Genomic DNA, 19,525 nt, shown 5'->3' with positions numbered 1-19,525 from the left:
CAGGGATGAATGAGCGTGAAGTCGCTCACGTGGCTCTGCTAAACTGTTCATCAAAGCTGCTCCATTGCAGTGTCAAGTGACAAATGCATAAATTACATTAAAAGCTATATTAGCCGGAAATCAAAGTTGTTCAACGCCGATGGCTAAGTGGGAGGAGGGTACGTGTGAACGGGATGGCTCCTCATCATCCAGTCTGCTCTGTGCTCTGTTTGGGGCTAATACGATTGACTGCCACCAATGGTCGCCGTCTAATGTAATTGTCTGCTGCTATTTCTGTAGAAGGACGCGGTCAGTGTAATTGGCAGCGGCCCTTCCTTGCCTGACTTTTCTCCTTCGTACGTATGAAAAACAAGGTGAAGGTTGTTGAGTCTCGGTGAACAATTGAAGGTAGGTCAAACTCCGCTATGATGTAGGTTTTACCCGGCCCGTGAGATGAGTTTGCAGTGTAATAATAATAACAATAATGGATTAGATCAGGGGTCTCAAACTCAATTTACCTGGGGGCCATTGGATGCAGAAACTGGGTGAGGCTGGGCCGCAAGAAAATGTTTCTTTAAAAAAAATCTAACATGCACTTTTTAATGAATTCACCTTCTTTGAAAGGCTTTCCCGCCCTACCTACCATCTCACTCACCATGTAGCTACAGTATTTTTGACTGCTGCATTGCTCTTTTCGGTTGCTTTCTTGAAGAAATCTTGTTGCCTCAGTCGACTGGTTTTAAAATATGCAACCCGGTTCACTCTCTCATCTCCCTGGTATTTTGCATACTCCTCAGCATGTCTAGTTGTATAATGACATTTCAAATTGTATTCCTTGTGCACCACAACTTTCTCTGTGCAAATAAGACACGTCGGGGTGTCCCTGTGCTCAACAAAGAAATATTGCATCTCCCACTTTTCCTGGAATTGTCTTTGGGTGGGGTTGGGGGGGACGAGATTTGGTGGTAGCGGGGGTGTATATTGTAGCCCGGAAGAGTTAGGGCTACAAGGAATTCTGGGTATTTGTACTGTTGTGTTTATGTTGTGTTACGGTGCGGATGTTCTCCCGAAATGTGTTTGTCATTCTTGTTTGGTGTGGGTTCACAGTGTGGCGCATATTTGTAACAGTGTTAAAGTTGTTTATACGGCCACCCTCAATGTGACCTGTATGGCTGTTGACCAAGTATGTCTTGCAGTCACTTACGTGTGTATGCAGAAGCCGCATATATTATGACTGGGCCGGCACGCTGTTTGTATGGTGAAAAAGCGGACGCAACGACAGGTTGTAGAGGACACCAAAGGCAGTGCCATCACGGCACGCCCTTAATAATGTTGTCCGGGTGAAAATCGGGAGAATGGTTGCCCTGGGAGATTTTTGGGAGGGGCACTGAAATTTAGGAGTCTCCCGGGAAAATCAGGAGGGCTGGCAAGTATGCTCGCGGGCCACACTAACATTAAACGTTCATATTGAGGTGGGGGCCGCAAAATAACGTCTGAGACCCCTGGATTAGATTTTATATCGCGCTTTTCTATTGTTAGATACTCAAAGCGCTCACAGAGAATTGGGAACCCATCATTCATTCACACCTGTCGGTGGTAAGCTACATTTGTAGCCACAGCTGCCCTGGGGTAGACTGACGGAAGCGAGGCTGCCAGTTTGCGCCTACGGCCCCTCCGACCACCACCTACCATTCATTCATCATTCATTCACCAGTGTGAGCGGCACCGGGGGCAAGGGTGAAGTGTCCTGCCCAAGGACACAACGGCAGCGATTTTGGATGTCAAGAGGCGGGGAGCGAACCTGCAACCCTCAGGTTTCTGGCACGGCCGCTCTACCCACTACGCCATACCGCCCCAATATAGTATAAAAATGAGCTGAAATGTTTAAATCAGACGTGTCAGAGGTACGGCCCGAGGGCTGGATCAGGCCTGCGGGATGAGATTGCCAAGTATAAAAATTAGCCTGAAACTTTTGAATGAAGTGAAGTATATTTATATTTATACATATATATTTATATAAAGCGCTTTACATAGTGAAACCCAATATCTAAGTTACATTTAAACCAGTGTGGGTGGCACTGGGAGCAGGTGGGTAAAGTGTCTTGCCCAAGGACACAACGGCAGTGACTAGGATGGCAGAAGCGGGGATTGAACCTGGAACCCTCAAGTAACTGGCACGGCCACTCTACCAACCGAGCTGTACCGCCCCATGAAAAGAAACAGCTGTTCTAAATGTGTCCACTAGATGTCACAATAGCAATTCTTTGTATCTTTGTAGATGATGCTACATATGTACAAAATAAACCACATGATGTTAGTACATCAGTCGAGGAAAATGATCAAACTACATAAATTACATTCTGTAATTTGATTTTGTTATAATGTTTTTATCTTGATAGATTGAAAATGAACACCAATGAGTTAACTGATTAATATTATTACATAAATTATTCAGAAAATATAAATAACGACAAATAAAGATAGAATACCATTAACCGCTACAACTAAGTGTAAAAAAAAACAACAACATTATGATTTGTACATTTTCAGAATGTGCTTCTTCTATTTTTAAACAAACAAAACAATCCGAAGTTGTCTTTATTTTTAAGTTATCGTGCTGTGATTTTACCAGGTTTTACCCGCCCCTTGGGATGAGTTTGCTAAGTATAAAAATTAACCTGAAACTTTTGAACGAAAGAAACAGCTGTTCTAAATGTGTCCACCAGATGTCGCAATAGAAATTCTTTGTATCTTTGTAGATGATGCTACATGTGTACAAAATAAACCACATGACGTTAGTGCACACGTGTCACCATTAATAATGTGAGATCTTCCTTCCGCAAAATTGAAACAGGCATACCTCAGGGTAGTGTCTTGGGACCACCTACCAGATGTATGCATAGATATAGATCTACAGATGCATGCGGATGACACGGTGGTATATACATCAGGTCAGACCTGTACTCTAGTTGCTGAGAAGTTAAATGAGACAAAATAGCATCTTGGCTGACATCATCCTGTTCAACCCTAAACACTTAAAAGACAAGCACCTGAAGTAAAATATTTGGGCATAATCATAGACTATGAATTTCAAAAGTCACATTAATGTGTAAAACCCTGAAGGCAAACCTAGGCTGTTTTAAGATTATAAGAAACTGCTTAACTCTCAGCTGTGCTTTTACTTTGATGAATTCAATGATTCTTTCACACATCTCTTACGGCTTAACTACATGGTCCCAGGCACACCAGTCATCAATCAAGACCATTGAGTGTCTCTATAATATAATCCCCAATTGCTCTGCAAGGCAGTTACAAAACTGCAAAATGGTACCAGATCTACCACCCGAGCAACGTCAAAAGGCAACTGTTGCGTTCCATTCCGTAGAACATCTCTTGCCCAGACTGCCTTTTCAATGAAAGGAGCACAACTATGGAACTCTCTCCCTGACACTTTGAAAAGTATACCTACACTTGTCACTTTCAAAAAACAGACAAAAGTGTGGCTAGTTGAGCAACAATCGTGTACCCATGTTTAGTTTTTACTAATTGGTTCTTATCCAGTTTGCACTTTGTCTGTATTATTATCATTAGTATTGGTTCTTATCTAGTTTGCACTTTGTCTGTATTATTACTATATTCATTATCAGAATCAGAATCAGAATCAGCTTTATTGTCATTACGCAAGGTAACGAGATTGAGGCCATTCCATACAGTGCGATGTGTGCATGCTAGAAAAACAATGTGCAGATATATAAAAATTTAAAAAATGTAGAAGTGCAATGAATATGGTGTGAAATGAATATATACATGAAAAAAAAAAAAAAAAACAGGGTGGTTGGTGGAATGGGTTATTGCACCGAAGAGAAGGCAGTTATGAGGGACAATGGGGCAGTCCGTTCAGGATGGTTATGGCCCTGGGGAAGAAGCTGTTCTTTAGCCTGTTTGTTTTGGTTATTATTATTATCGACTCCTCTTTGCCTTATTCTTATTATTTTCCTATTTTAATGATGTTATATCTGTGTTTTTGTTGTTGTTGGGGACAAGTGTTGTAAATTAGCTTTGGCTACAAACGCTATGATGCATGCATTGGATAACGGTTTCAGATATCTGTGTTTCTGTATATGTCCCTATTTTAAATGAACCAGAAAGAAAGAAAAGACATCAGTTGAGGAAAATGATCAAACTACATAAAAAACATCCTGTAATTTGATTTTGATATAATTCTTTCATCTTGATAGATTGAAAGTTAACACCAATGAGTAGACTGATGAACATTATCGCATCATTTATTCAGAAAATAGAAATAACGGCAAATAAGATTAGAAATCCCGCTCTGCACCTGTACAGTGGAATGTTGTGGGCACCAAGCCTAGACGTTGGTCAACTTTCAAAATCCACACGCTAAGTCCAAATCCGGACCGACTCAGGCAGTGGATACTTGCTGTCAACAAATGGAACGCAACATACAACCCAACAACATCGCGAGGAAGACTTTACCAGCTCAAAGAGAGAACACGTTTTGTGCTGAAAGATACAACAGGGATGGGAGAGCAAGTATGGTGACTGTTTTGTTATGTTATTTTTCGTTTATGAAACGTTTACATCAGTCTGCTATGGTTGGCTGTTGATAAAAATAGCGTTGCTATGTGTCAGAATAATTGTATCTAAGTTATCACAAAACTTTGTGTTGCCATGAGTTACCGGCGAGAGGACAAAAGCTGTCTTTGATCCTACCAAGCAGAAGGCTTGTAAAACTCCACTGTGTACGATGGGAAGCGACAGGAAGGGGTTGGATTCTTTGATCTATTGTAATCCACAGGAAGATCTTGTCTTGACCTGAGATCTACAAAGCGGAGAGGAAGCAGGACCTGACGCAAGCTCCAGGCATCTTTTCTTTGAACTGTTTTGTGACCGAGGGCAACGACTGTTTACGACCCCCCTTCCTTTAGAAACAGAGAAAGTCCAAATAAAAGAGGAGGCGTGCAACCTTTCGTCAGAGCGTGGTGGAAGACTGTACAAAGACGTTTCTCCTCAATGAGCTAAATTGAATTATGTCTCTGTTTAATTCCTTGCTTCTTGTCTGTTTAATAGATGTCATCGGGGTTTTGAACCTGACACTATGCACTCAGTGAAATAAATGCGGCCAGGAAAAATATTTAAAAATAACCAAAATACTGTAAATATCACATGTCATTCTGAATGGGCAAGTTACTACATGACATACATATTTACAGGACATATACAAAACGTTGTTGAATGTTTAGGGATGTTTTTAGAGGGTTTTGGGGGCGGAATAGATGTCTCCCCATTAACTGCATTGTTAGCCACCTCTTGCTAGAAGTTTTGTGGACGATGAGGGAAAAAAAATGGAAAAAAGGGCAGTTTTACTTTAACTTTCTCAAACTATTTGTGTGAGGAACTCGCATGGCTGTAGTATTTGTGACCCCAAGATGCAGGAACCAGCCGAATGAGGATCAGGTAAGAGGATTTTAATGTATTTACACAGAGAAGGAAGCAGTCGTGCATGTAAGGTTCTCAAAACATAAAGTCAATCCTAAGGAGCTGAGGAGCAGGCGAGGCAGGCTTAAGTAGCCGCCTGCTGATTAGCACCAGGTGTGGCCAGACCGCCAATCAGCAGCAGGTGAGGTGAAAACAGCGCTCAGGGAGACAGGAAATGTATGTAAATGTAACGAAACGAGAGTGCTGACAGGAAATAAACACGAAACAAGAAAGCACAAACAGAAATTAAGTGACAGATTGTCACAATTTGGACTTTTTTCAACAAATAAAATGTCTTTATTGTAATAGTTTTGTATTAGTTTTGCAAGGGTCCTCCGTAAAAACGATCTAAAGTTCTCTCTGTAAGAAGAGTTTGTTCCAACAAAGTTTAAGTTTACTTGAACAAAGGACAAGAATAACACAAAAATCCTAATTTACTTGGAGCGTAACAAGCGATCCTGCACATCATATTCCACGTCCCTCTTATTTGTGCCAAACAAGCCGCATGTATGGCACCTGGCACCACTGCAGCAATCAGCCCACAAACTGACATTTGAAATCAATACAATGACATTTTTCAGCCAAGTATATTTTCAAATTAACATAAATTAAAAGCTGAATACATCTGCTGTGGGTAAATTACACTGCGTATAATAATTCAAATAAAAATAATAGGTATAGTTATTATTATTCCAAACATAACATTTCCCTGGATCAACTCGGTACTAAAATACATTTGCATAACCAAATATTGTGCCGACTGTTAACTTTATTGCAATGGTTTTTGCTGCCCTTTTGAAATGTACATAATGTGCCCTTGCCTTTCTTTTGCCATACAGAAAATATGGTTACCATTTTTAAACTAAACAAACAAAAGTGACACAGGGAAAATAAACAGACTTTTTTTTCTGATTATTACAACTTTTTTCTTATGATAAAATAACATTTTCACTCAAGTTATTGATTTTTTTTCTTTAAAAATGTGTTCTTTTTACAATCATTCTTTGTACATTTTTGTCTTGAGAAAATATGGCTATATCTGTACAATTACAACTTGATTGTTGTATTATTGCATTTTTTCTTAGAACTATGACTGCACAATTTTTGTTTTTTTCTTGAAATATTGCACATTTTCAACCAAAAAAATAGATTTCAGTGCAAATCTTTTTTGTAACATTACTTCTTCTTTTTTGACTGACTATTGTCCGTTATTTTGTTCTATGTTCACACTATAGAGCACTTTTCTTCTTGATTGATTTATTATTTTTGGCAAATCAATGACAAACACATCTTATATGTTTATGTTTTTCATTTTACAACACATGACCATTCCCGATAATCTCAGCTGCATTCGGGCAGAAGGCGGGATACACCCTGGACAAGTCGCCACCTCATGGATACAGCTAGACAGACAACATTCACACTCACATTCACACACTAGGGCCCATTAAGTGTTGCCAATCAACCTATCCCCAGGTGCATGTCTTTGGAGGTGGGAGGAAGCCAGAGTACCCGGAGAGAACCCACGCAGTCATGGGGAGAACATGCAAACTCCACACAGAAAGACCCCGAGCCTGGGGATCGAAACCAGGACCTTCTTACTGTGAGGCACACGCACCCCTGTCCCACCGTGCTGCCCTTCCCACAAATATGAATGTACATGATATTTTGGTAAAATGATGGCTTACTATTTAGAGGGAACTAGTCTGAACCTCTGATTAGAAGTTTGCCCCCAAGAATTTTGTCTGTAGAAACAAATGCCTTTGGACCATAGGCGCTGATCCCGTGGGTGCTTCGGGGCCCAAGCACCCACGAACAATGCCGAGCACCCACGTGGGATTGATGGCTACTTTCGATCTTTAAAATAATTTTTGAAATATCAATTTCGTTATTATTTTTGTGGCGAGTCAAGTCTGTGTTAAGGACTAAATAAGTCACAAATCATATAATCTATAATTGACAAAGTCTAGCCAAGACTTCTAGTGCCCGACAATGAACTAATGACATAAATATATTTACTTTCAACACACCATGCATGAGCGTGCGAAGGGCATACTTACTCAACAGCCATACATGTCACACTAAGAGTGGCAATATGAACAACGCCAACACTGTCATAAACATGTGCCATATAGTGAAACCATACTAAACAACAATGACAAACACATTTTGTAAGAAGTGAAAGTTAAAGTTAAAGTACCAATGATTGTCACACACACACTAGGTGTGGTGCAATTTGTCCTCTGCATTTGACCCATCCCCTTGTTCACCCCCTGGGAGGTGAGGGGAGCAGTGGGCAGCAGCAGTGGCTGCGCCCGGGAATCATTTAGGTGATTTAACCCCCAATTCCAACCCTTGATGCTGAGTGCCAAGCAGGGAGGTAATGGGTCCCATTTTTATAGTCTTTGGTATGACTCAACCGGGGTTTGAACTCACAACCTACCGATATCAGGGCGGACACTCTAACCACTAAGCCACTGAGTAGGTGAAGAAGAATATTTGTACCAGAACACAACATAAACACTACAGAACAAATTCTCAGAATTCCTTGCAGCACCAACTCTTCCGAGACGCTACAATATAAACAAACACCATTGGTGAGTCTACACCTAACATCCACTGTAATGATACCACGTACAATAGCGGATCTAGTCGATACTACTATGAATACATCGATGTATTTTTTTACATCACAAAATCTTCTTTTGTTTTTTTTAATTTATATTATGTTTATAAACTCAGGAAATATGTCCCTGGACACATGAGGACTTTGAATATGACCTATCTATGATCCTGTAACTGCCGTATTTTTCGGAGTATAAGTCGCACCGGAGTATAAGTCGCACCTGCCGAAAATGCATAATAAAGAAGGAAAAAAACATTAAATAAGTCGCACTGGAGTATAAGTCGCATTTTTTGGTGAAATGTATTTGATAAAACCCAACACCAAGAATAGACATTTGAAAGGCAATTTAAAATAAATAAAGAATAGTGAACAACAGGCTGAATAAGTGTACGTTATATGAGGCATAAATAACCAACTGAGAACGTGCCTGGTATGTTAACATAACATATTATGGTAAGAGTCATTCAAATAACTATAACATATAGAACATGCTATACGTTTACCAAACAATCTGACACTCCTAATCGCTAAATCCCATGAAATCTTATACGTCTAGTCTCTTACGTGAATGAGCTAAATAATATTATTTGATATTTTACGCTAATGTGTTAATAATTTCACACATAAGTCGCTCCTGAGTATAAGTCGCACCCCCGGCCAAACTATGAAAAAAACTGCGACTTATACTTATAGTCCGAAAAATACGGTACTTGGTATCGGATTGATACCCAAATTTGTGGTATCCTCCAAAACTAATGTAAAGCATCAAACAACAGAAGAATAAGTGATTATTACATTTTAACAGAAGTGTAGATAGAACATGTTAAAAGAGAAAGTAAGCAGATATTAACAGTAAATGAACAAGTAGATGAATAATTCATTTTCTACCACTTGTCCTTAATATTTTTTTACAAAATAATACAATAATAAATGACACAATATTACTGCATATGTCAGCAGACTAAATTAAGAGCCTTTGTTTGTTTAATTACTACTAAAAGACAAGTTGTCTTGTATGTTCATTATTTTATTTAAGGACAAACTTGCAATAAGAACATATGTTTAAAGTACCCTGAGATTTTTTTGTTAAAATAAAGCCAATAATGACATTTTTTGTGGTCCCCTTTATACCAAAATATTGGTATCGGGACAACACTAATACACACACACCGAGCACCCACTGGCAGAAATGTAGATCGGCGCCTATGATTTGGACATATTAGTATTTAGTATTACACTTGAGTATTTAACCATTAAAACACTATGTTTCCCTATTAGGCAATATATGTCTCTTTCTGCCACATGCTACAGATAACTGGGATATCTCATTTCCCCACGTGTGGCCTGTTATCTCGGATTTAGCCTCGGAGGCAGCGCTAATAATCACATCTCTCTTCTGGGAAAGTAGAGTTCTTAGCTTGTTTTGCGCGTACGATTCCTGAGATAGGTGACAATAGCATGAGGACTCCCAAAGGGAAAACACTTCTCTGCGGAAGGCTGTATTTGGACCAAAAAAAAAATACAATAAAAACAATAGTGTGGTGTGTGAAAAATGTAATGAGTGGCAAACAGGTAATTAACTTTTTGGAAGAAGAATGGTGCTCCTGCTTTTGTCCTCGAGATAGCGCGGCCATTGCAGACATGGTAAGTGAAATAAAACAGGTGCAGCTTTTGTGATGAATGTCAATGTAAAAAAAAAGAAAAAAGAAAGCAATTTAAGCTTGCTTTTAAGGAACATTTTGTCTCTTTAACCACAATCTGTGCTGTTGGAGTACAAACAAGGTAGAGAGATATATTGTACGTTGCATATGCAAATGAAATGTCTCGTGGGCTAAGATGAATTTATTTGAGGAAAGAATATCAAATCAAAGCATGCAGATAGTAGAGCAGAGTGTGAGCAATGTGTTTGGCTATAATCGAATTGCTGTAGTTAATATACTTGTGTAAAAAGCCTGCATCCATTCCATTCCACTGTCTACCACTTATCCTGCTCAAGGTTGCATGGAGATAGAGCGTATCCCGCCTAACTTTGGACAAAAGGCGGATTCCAATGACTCGTTAAGGAAAATATTATACCGTATTTTTGGGACTTCAAGGCACACTTCAAATCCTTTCATTTTCTCAAAACTCGACAGTGTGCCTTATAACCCGGTGCGCCTAGTGTACGGAATAACGTTGGTTGTGCTTACCCACCTCGAAGCTATTTTATTTGGTACATGGGGAAATGAGGACAGAGTAAAACAACTTGCACTGAGCCTAGTCTATAAAATCCGCTACACCTCCCTGATACCGAAGTACATGTCAAACTACTTCCTTAACGTAAATGACGGCCATAACCACAACACCAGAGGGAGCTCCACTAACCACGTTAAACCCAGATTCCGATCTAACAAAGGTCTTAACTCATTCTCTTTCTATGCCACATCAATGTGGAATGCGCTCCCAACAGGTATAAAAGAAAGGGCATCTCTATCCTCCTTCAAAACCGCAATAAAAGTACACCTCCAGGCAACTTCAACCCTAAACTAACACCCTCCCCGGATTGTTAATAATCAAATGTAAACAATCAAATGTAGATACTTTTCTTATGCCTTCTGATCTCTCTCTCTCTCTCTCTCTGCCCACTACTTGCTGTACATATCCTACCAAGTCAGACCTACACTGTTTCAATATCCATTTCTCTGTTCTCAATTGTTGATGACTGATGATAACAACCAAACCTACCCCCCCCCCCCCCCCCTACCCCCCCCCTCCACACCCCGAATTGTAAATAATGTAAATAATTCAATGTATACACCCTGATGATGATCTTGTGTGATGACTGTATTATGATGATAGTATATATCTGATAGTATATATCTGTATCATGAATCAATTTAAGTGGACCCCGACTTAAACAAGTTGAAAAACTTATTCGGGTGTTACCATTTAGTGGTCAATTGTACGGAATATGTACTTCACTGTGTAACCTACTAATAAAAGTCTCAATCAATCAATCAATCAATGATAAGTGTGACCAGTAGATGGCAGTCACACACAAGAGATATGTGTAGACTGCAATATGATGGCAGTCACACGTAAGAGATACGAGTAGACTGCAATATGACTCAAGTAAACACTAAAATTGTATATGTTTAATTGAAAATATAAAACATTACACACGGTGCTCAAAAACCTATCAAAATGTTTTAGTACGACTTTGGTAAGCTATGAAGTATAATATGAGTATTATTATGGTGTGTACATATTATCTGGGGTTTTGTTTCGCAATATTATGCAAAAGCAAATTTTTTTATCTTCTGGTACCTTCTGCGGATCTGTATTTGGGATCTGCATAAGTCCTGAAAATTTGTGCAAGTCCGCCTTTGTAGTCCGTGGAAACACCATAGTCGATAATCTTCTTCTTTTTCCTCAATCTTCTTGCTATGGGACATTCATCCTCCGCTGTTGCCATTTCTAATATAAAGTAGTGTAAAGTTCTTACTTATATCTGTCAGTAAACTCGCCATGAAAGCACTAAAACATACCGGTGTAGTGAGTTTACATTATTCACCCAAAGAACTTTAGTTATTAGAGGGTTCTGGTCGGACGTTTTTTCACGGGACACATATCTGGTGTTGTTATTGCACTAGTGAGCCACGGATGAGGAGATGCTGCTCCGTTATTGATTGAAGTAAAGTCTGAATGTCGTTAAAACAGTTAGCGCCATCTTTTGACACTTCTTCCACGCCGTCCTTGCACGCTACACCGCTACAACAAAGATGACGGGGAGAAGACGCTGCCGAAGGTGAGGCACGTAAATAAGACCGCCCACAAAGCGGCGTGTCCTGACTGTCAGAAAGCATCTTTAAGATGATCTGTAAAACATCATCTATGCAACATTTTGACCAAATATCCACCATTACATGTTATGTAGACCACAAGAAAGTCTTTTACATTTAGAAAAAAATAATAATAATATGACTCCTTTAATGCACCCCATAATCCGGTGTGACTTTTGTATGAAAATAGACCTGACTAGACTTGCTCATCGGTAGTGCACCCTAGTTCCTGGGGGTGCAGATAACTGACAGTATAACCTGGTCCCTACACACCGGAGCTCTTGTAAAAAGAGCTCAGCAGCGCATGCACTTTTTGCGTCGGATGAAAAGAGCACAGCTCCCTCCCCCCATTCTCACCACATTCTACAGAGGCACTATAGAGAGCCTACTGACCAACAGCATCTCTGTCTGGACTGGAGCCTGCAATGCCTCAGACTGGAAGTCTCTCCAGAGAGTGGTGAGGACGGCGGAAAAGATCATCAGGACTCCTCTTCCTCCTATCCAGGAAATCGCAAAAAGCCGCTGCCTGACCAGGGCTCAGAAAATCTGCAAAGACTCCTCCCACCCCCACCAAGGACTGTTTTCACTGCTGGACTCTAGAAAGAGGTTCCGCAGCCTCCGAAGCAGAACCACCAGGTTCTGTAACAGCTTCTTCCCTCAGGCCGTAAGACTCTTGAACGCATCATAATTAAATGATCCCCTCAACTCCCCCCAAAATGGATTAACTCGCTGGAATATAAAAGATAATATAACATACATCCATAAACGTGGACGCATGTGAAAAAGTGCAATATATTTATCTGTACAGTAATCTATTTATTTATTTATAAATACTTATATATATTTATTTATTTTATATATATATTTATATATTATTTATATATATTTATTTATTTATATATGCACCGTATTGCCTTTTTATCCTGCACTACCATGAGCTTATGTAACAAAATGTCATTCTTATCTGTGCTGTAAAGTTCAAATTTGAATGACAATAAAAAGGAAGTCTAAGTCTAAGTCTAAGTCTATGGTCCGGAAAATACGGTACTTTATAAGTCTTTTTTTATTTGTATTTATTAAGATATCTATTAAGATGAACGTTCTAATTCATCCAGGTCATTGTCATCTCAGAGCGTTCAATCGATCGCAAATGGACTGTTTGGTTTGTCTTAGAAGACGTTTTGCCGCTGTTTTTTTTTACACTTACATGTTGCGGTTAATAGTATTCTATTTGTATTTGTGGTTATTCATACATTCGGAATGAATGATGTGATAATGTTTATCAGTCAAATCATTGGTGTTCATTTTCATTCTATCAAGATAAAAAATTATATCAAAATCAAATTACAGGATGTTATTTATGTAGTCATTTCCCTCGACTGGTGCACTAATATGTTTGTTTTATTTTGTACATATGTAGCATCATCTACAAAGATACAAAACATTGTTATTGCGACATCTAGTGGACACAAGAGCTGGGCGAAGTGGCTGGGGAGAGGGAAGTCTGGGCTTCCCTGCTTAGGCTGCTGCCCCCGTGACCCAACCTCGGATAAGCGGAAGAAGATGGATGTATTGATGGATGGATATTATAAAGCATGAACGACACAGTTTTAGGGCCTTCAGCTTTACAGTTTTTTTTCCCCTTTTCCGTCTTAGACTTTTGCAAAAAAACTGAATCAGAATGAGGCTGATTCATCCCCAGTGGGCTGCACAAAGGCACACATCACATGACTCGCCCCTGCCCCATTAAACTAGCAGGCGATATAGCAGGTGATATCAGAACATCTGCATCCTTTTCCTTGCGTCTCTACAACTGGAAAAGCCCATATCCAACCTTCAGGGCACAGAACGACATGACATATTCAGGATATAAAAAGCCTCCCCCTTTTTCTTAGCTAGGACATCACACTCCTCACTGAGAAAACAGCTTCAGAGAGCTATTGCACTAGATGTAGTGTTTTATTATTTATCAACTTTAAGAATGTTTTCTGTGTGTTGTTTTCATGTTTCAAATATGATATCATCTCTTCTTTCGATTTTTATAACACCACCAAAAGTAATATATACACTTTCTTGGGTGTGTTCAGACTTCAAACAAACTGGTGTGTTTCCTACACTAGTAAAGTTGGTCAAGTGGGATCCCCTGGTGTGCACCAAACACTTGAACTGAGACTGCTTGAGGGATTGATTTTGTTTAGACAACAAGTGGTTGAAGTGTCCGCCCTGAGATCGGTGGGTCGTGAGTTCAAACCCCGGCCGAGTCATACCAAAGACTATAAAAATGGAACCCAGTACCTCCCTGCTTGGCACTCAACATGGCCCAAATAGTTTACAGTAGCACGATGCATAATCATAATACCAGAGCGTCTAGTGAGGGTCATTTTGTACTCCCTTGTCCCAGGAAGAATGCATTGCGGGAATCTTTTATTTATAGATCTGTATCGCTCTGGAATAACCTGCCTCAAATTCTCACCGGCATTGAGAGTAAACTAGTTTGCTTGTTGATGATTTTTGTTTGGTTTTGTATTGTGTAGTTATATTTATATGGTCATTAATATTCTGTGACTGTAAATTGTTTGCTTGTTAATGCTTTTATTTGTTTCTGTAGTGTGTAGTTATAATTATATGCTTTTATTTGAGCCATGAAATTCTAAGTTAATTATTTGCAACAAAAAAAAATAAAGTTGATGAGTTTGAACATCAAATATCTTGTCTTTGTAGTGCATTCAATTGAATATGGGTTGAAAAGGATTTTCAAATCATTGTATTCCGTTTATATTTACATCTAACACAATTTCCCACTGCAAAAAGTCAGTGTTCAAAAACAAGAAAAAAAATACAAAAAATAGGGTTATTTTATTTGAACTAAGCAAAATTGTCTGCCAATAGAACAAGAAAATTCGGCTTGTCAAAACTTTCCAAAACAAGTAAAATTAGCTAAGCTCAATGAACCCAAAAATGTGTATTGAGTTTGTGGACCCCAGGAAGACTAGTGGGTTGTTGTGGCAACCAGCTAATGGGGATCCCAAATAAAAATCAAAAATCAAATCAAACATCAAGGGTTGGAATTGGGGGTTACATCACCAAAAATGATTTCCGAGCGCGGTCACCACTACTGCTCACTGCTCCCCTCACCTCCCAGGGGGTGAACAAGGGGATGGGTCAAATGCAAATTTCACCACACCTAGTGTGTGTGTGACAATTATTGGTACTTTAACTTTAACTTTAACTTCAGTGAACTCTGTTGCGGTTCAGTTTCCTTAACACACACCAGTGTTAAAATGACAGCAAGAAACATAAATGTCAAATATGTAAGAGAATATGTGCTGGAAGAGGGACCTCTCCCTACTCTGCTCTTTCCCACAGTGCTCATTGGGATTTTTGCTCTGTTGTGTACCTCAACGTGCTTAGTTTTCCCTATGCTTCCTGTGTAATTACCTGCTACACCATTTCTTTATTTTTGTTGATAAATTGTACCTGCACTTCGTATGTTGTCTCTGCATCCTGGGATCACAACCAACACAACACTCAAGACAAAACTTTACAATAAACTTGTTCGGCATAGCAGTTGCTGGTATTCGCAACTCACATTTTGTAGTAGATTATTGTTCATTTGCATCTTGTATTTCAGCATGCATTCATTTCTAGTATACGTTTTTTTTTAATCACCATTGGAAGCAATGTTCCCTCTAAGGTGCGCGCCTGTGCAATTGCGCACTGCTCAAGCGTCCTCTGCGCACGGCAAATCTATGCCACGCACAAAATCAAATAAAAAAATAAGCGCATAACAATTTTCGACACACGGAAACGACAGAGAAAACAGTTTTCGTCATCATTGTTCAAATATTGTAACGTCTGTCGAGACGCTTTGAGGACATGAATTCCATCCATCACTTTACTGAGCAAAACTCTTTATTGTCGGCCATAAACACATCACCAAAACATTAGTAAAAAAAAATTATATCTAGCAAAACTGGTCATTTTCTGCAGTACAAACCAGACCAAAACCAACTTTGTTATATCAACAGCAGCCGCTCGCTCTTTCTCACTTGCGCCAACACATGCACATATGGCACTTAACCAGTGATGCGTTTACAGCCACACAAAATGTCGGACAACTCCAACACCACACATAAAGTGTCATTCCAGGTCGTTACACTATGATTTACCAATCAAATGTGTGCTTATTCTAGTGTCATTTATTAGGAATCTTAATTTATAAATATTAATCATGAAATGCTGTATATTGAATAAATACTAATAAAAAAATATTTTTTACAAACAGGAAGTTGCAGGAATGTACACATAATCCCCTGCTTACATCTCATTGTGCAACATGTGAATGTTTTATTGGGAACTAAATGCAATGTCTGAAAGGGGTACAAATTATTTCCAAAGCAGGACCTCCACCCAGACAAACAATACAAGTACACAGTTCATGAAAAACAATATTTTTTGTTATTGTCATTGTAAGTGGGCCTAAACACTTATATTATTACAAAATAACCTCATGGAAATGACTGCTGTCATTTGATTATAATAATAAGAGAATGTTGTCTGTCTATCTGTGTTGGCCCTGCGATGAGGTGGGGACTTGTCCAGGGTGTACGCCGCCTTCCGCCCGAATGCAGCTGAGATAGGCTCCAGCACCCCCCCGCGACACCGAAAGGTTTTGCGTTTGCTCACACACATGAAAAATTAGAGGGAACATTGATTGGAAGTGACGTCAGACAGAACGCGCCACTGCCAGCTTCATAATAAAGCGGTTTCGTAACTCGGCGCTAACCACTGGAAATATGGAGGCGAGTCATCCAGACATGCTCGTGTTTCTCCTTCCGTCTGTACAGACGCTTGTGGAAATCACACATGAATACCTTAAGAGAAAGCAATTGCAGCTATTTGGGATACAACACTTCTCAGACGGCAAGAGAACTTTCGAACTTCGTCCATTTGTCGAAGGAGAGACAACGAGAATGCGGGCTCCCGTGGATGTGATAAAAAAGGTAGCGTGTGTTTTGTATTACCTGGCCGACGAGGGAAGACTACGGAAAACAGCGAATGCTTTTGGACTGACAAAGCAGACAGTATCAGTTATTGTCCGCCATGTATGTCGCGGACTCAACGTCTAGGTCCAGAGTATATAAAGTCACCAAAAACGAATGGACAATGAAGGTGAAGGCAAAAGAGTGAGGAGTGTCCTGACCAGATATGTAGTTACCTAGATTGATTGATGTAAAATGTTCTTTATCACATTGATTACTTTCAAATGGCCATTAAAGATTTGATTAATTTATGATGTCTCAGGTGTGATTCACTACAATAGGGCCCCACAGCACACTGGATTCCAGTTAAATGAAATACCACAACACTGGATATTGTTCATAAAGTAAAAATTTAATTTAAGAACTTGCACACAAAGCAACACTGGAGGTGACAACTCAGCATTTTCCGCGCATGCGTACTAAGCCGTGTTGCGCCGGCGGACGGAGGGGGTATGGGGTCTTAAACATTTTGTGTGTGTGTGTGTGTGTGTGTGTGTGTGTGTGTGTGTGTGTGTGTGTGTGTGTGTGTGTGTGTGTGTGTGTGTGTGTGTGTGGACAAGGATAAGGTTAGGTGGGATTTACCCTGGATAACCTCAGACAGCCTTTAGAACAAAAGAAACTGGTTGATTATTTCCTGTAGACGGGAGGGTCTAAACAATACTAGACAAACCTTTTGTGTTTATTGAAGGACATTTAGAAGTTAACTGGCTGTCCCGCTTTGCGTATGTAAACATGCCACAGGACCGCCAGTAACCCCTATATATTTTATAAGATTTTAGGTACATTTTTATAGCAGAATTGTCATGATTCGTGGCCGGATCATGTTTTGTTTAGTTATGTTCTGTTAGTTTTGGACTTCCTTAGTTCCTGTTTTGTGCACCTCTGGGTTTGTTTTGTTTCCATGGGGATTAATTGGGTTCACCTGCCTCTGATTAGTGGTCGGCACGCTCACCTGCTGTCAACCACTAATCAGAGAGCTATTTATTCACCTTTCTCGCCACGCTCAGTCTGGCTTCATTGTTTGCTATACGCAGGGACGTGCACATGATTATAGAAGGGCAGGGGCTCAAAGTCAGAAAAGGGCAGGACATTTTTTTTGGTCCTTTACACAATATGGAAATTAATGTAAAATTAAATTTGCTAATAGGAAGCTAACTACTTAGCTGTATGTCCTTTGTAGGTAAAAGTGATTGCCATTTCTTTTGTGTCAACAAATTATTGTCATAATGAGTTAATTCACATGATCATAGGCTTGGAAGACATGAAAAGCAACAAAACACTGGTTTATTATTAGGCTATTTATTGTTAAAGATAAACACTTTAATATTGAACATTGAACAGTGCAACATGAACTTTGAAAAAAAAATACAAAAATAAATACCCAAATGGAAAAAACTTCAATGTGAAAATCTGTCCTTCTTGCCTTAACTTGATGAAAACACCATCAAGTTGTAACTTATGGTCTTTCTCACTTAATGCTCAGACTAAACAACTGAAACGCAATACAGGGCCAAAAATATGGACCAGGGGCCAGTAGAGGGCTGTAGGATGGAGGCCACCCATACCCAAATATGCTCCTCAATGTAAATTCAGGGCTTCCATGAAATGCTGTGAAATCAGTGCACAATCAGTAGTAGTAATTACTGCACGTTAATATGGATAATAGCAAACACATTTATTTGGCACAAAATGTATTTATATTCGCTCAAACAACCCGGTATTACAAGAAAATGTGGAGTTTTTGTACCGCTGTTTTTGTTTTGTTTTGTTTTTTTACATCCCTGACAGGAATTTATTAATGTTGTTTAAAGAAAAAAAAAAAAGAAAAAAAAACACACAAAGGCAGAGGGCACCTTTTAAGACGAGGCAAAAAAGGGCAAATCAAATCAAATCAAATCAAATCAACTTTATTTATAAAGCACATTTAAAATTTACCACAGGGGTAGCCAAAGTGCTGTACAATGGGCAGGTTAAAAGATAATACGAGTACCGAGCAAACACAACACAACACAAACAAAACACGATAAAAAATAAATAAATAAGATAGAATAAATAAAAACATAAAAACATAAAAACAGGTTCACAACATGTGTATTATGGGGCGCCATTGCAGGATGGATATCACTCAGTGTTAAAAGCCATGGAATAAAAGTATGTTTTTAAGAGAGATTTAAAAACAGGAAGAGAGGAGGCTTGTCTAATACTCAGAGGTAGGTCGTTCCAGAGCTTGGGAGCAGCAGCGGCGAAAGCTCTGTCACCTCTAAGCTTCAGCCTTGTGTCAGGGACCGTCAACAGCAGCTGATCGGCTGATCTTAAGGATCGGGTGGGGCAGTAAGGCTGAAGGAGGTCGGAGAGATAGGTTGGCGCGAGGGGGCAGGGGCTCAAGCACCCATAGGGCCCTATGTGTGCATGTGCCTGGCTATACGCAACAGGTATTTCTTGGCTCCTAGTTTATGATTCCTGTGCCAAGTAGTTATCTTAGCTTCCCGTGCGATCGGCACATTTTCTTTTGCTTGTTTCCTCTTTTTGGTACGTGTTTGATTTACGAAGATTAAATC

This window comes from Nerophis lumbriciformis, linkage group LG17 (genome assembly GCF_033978685.3).
Source record: "Nerophis lumbriciformis linkage group LG17, RoL_Nlum_v2.1, whole genome shotgun sequence".
Lineage (NCBI taxonomy): Eukaryota > Metazoa > Chordata > Actinopteri > Syngnathiformes > Syngnathidae > Nerophis > Nerophis lumbriciformis.
Note: the sequence above shows the minus strand (reverse complement) of the source record.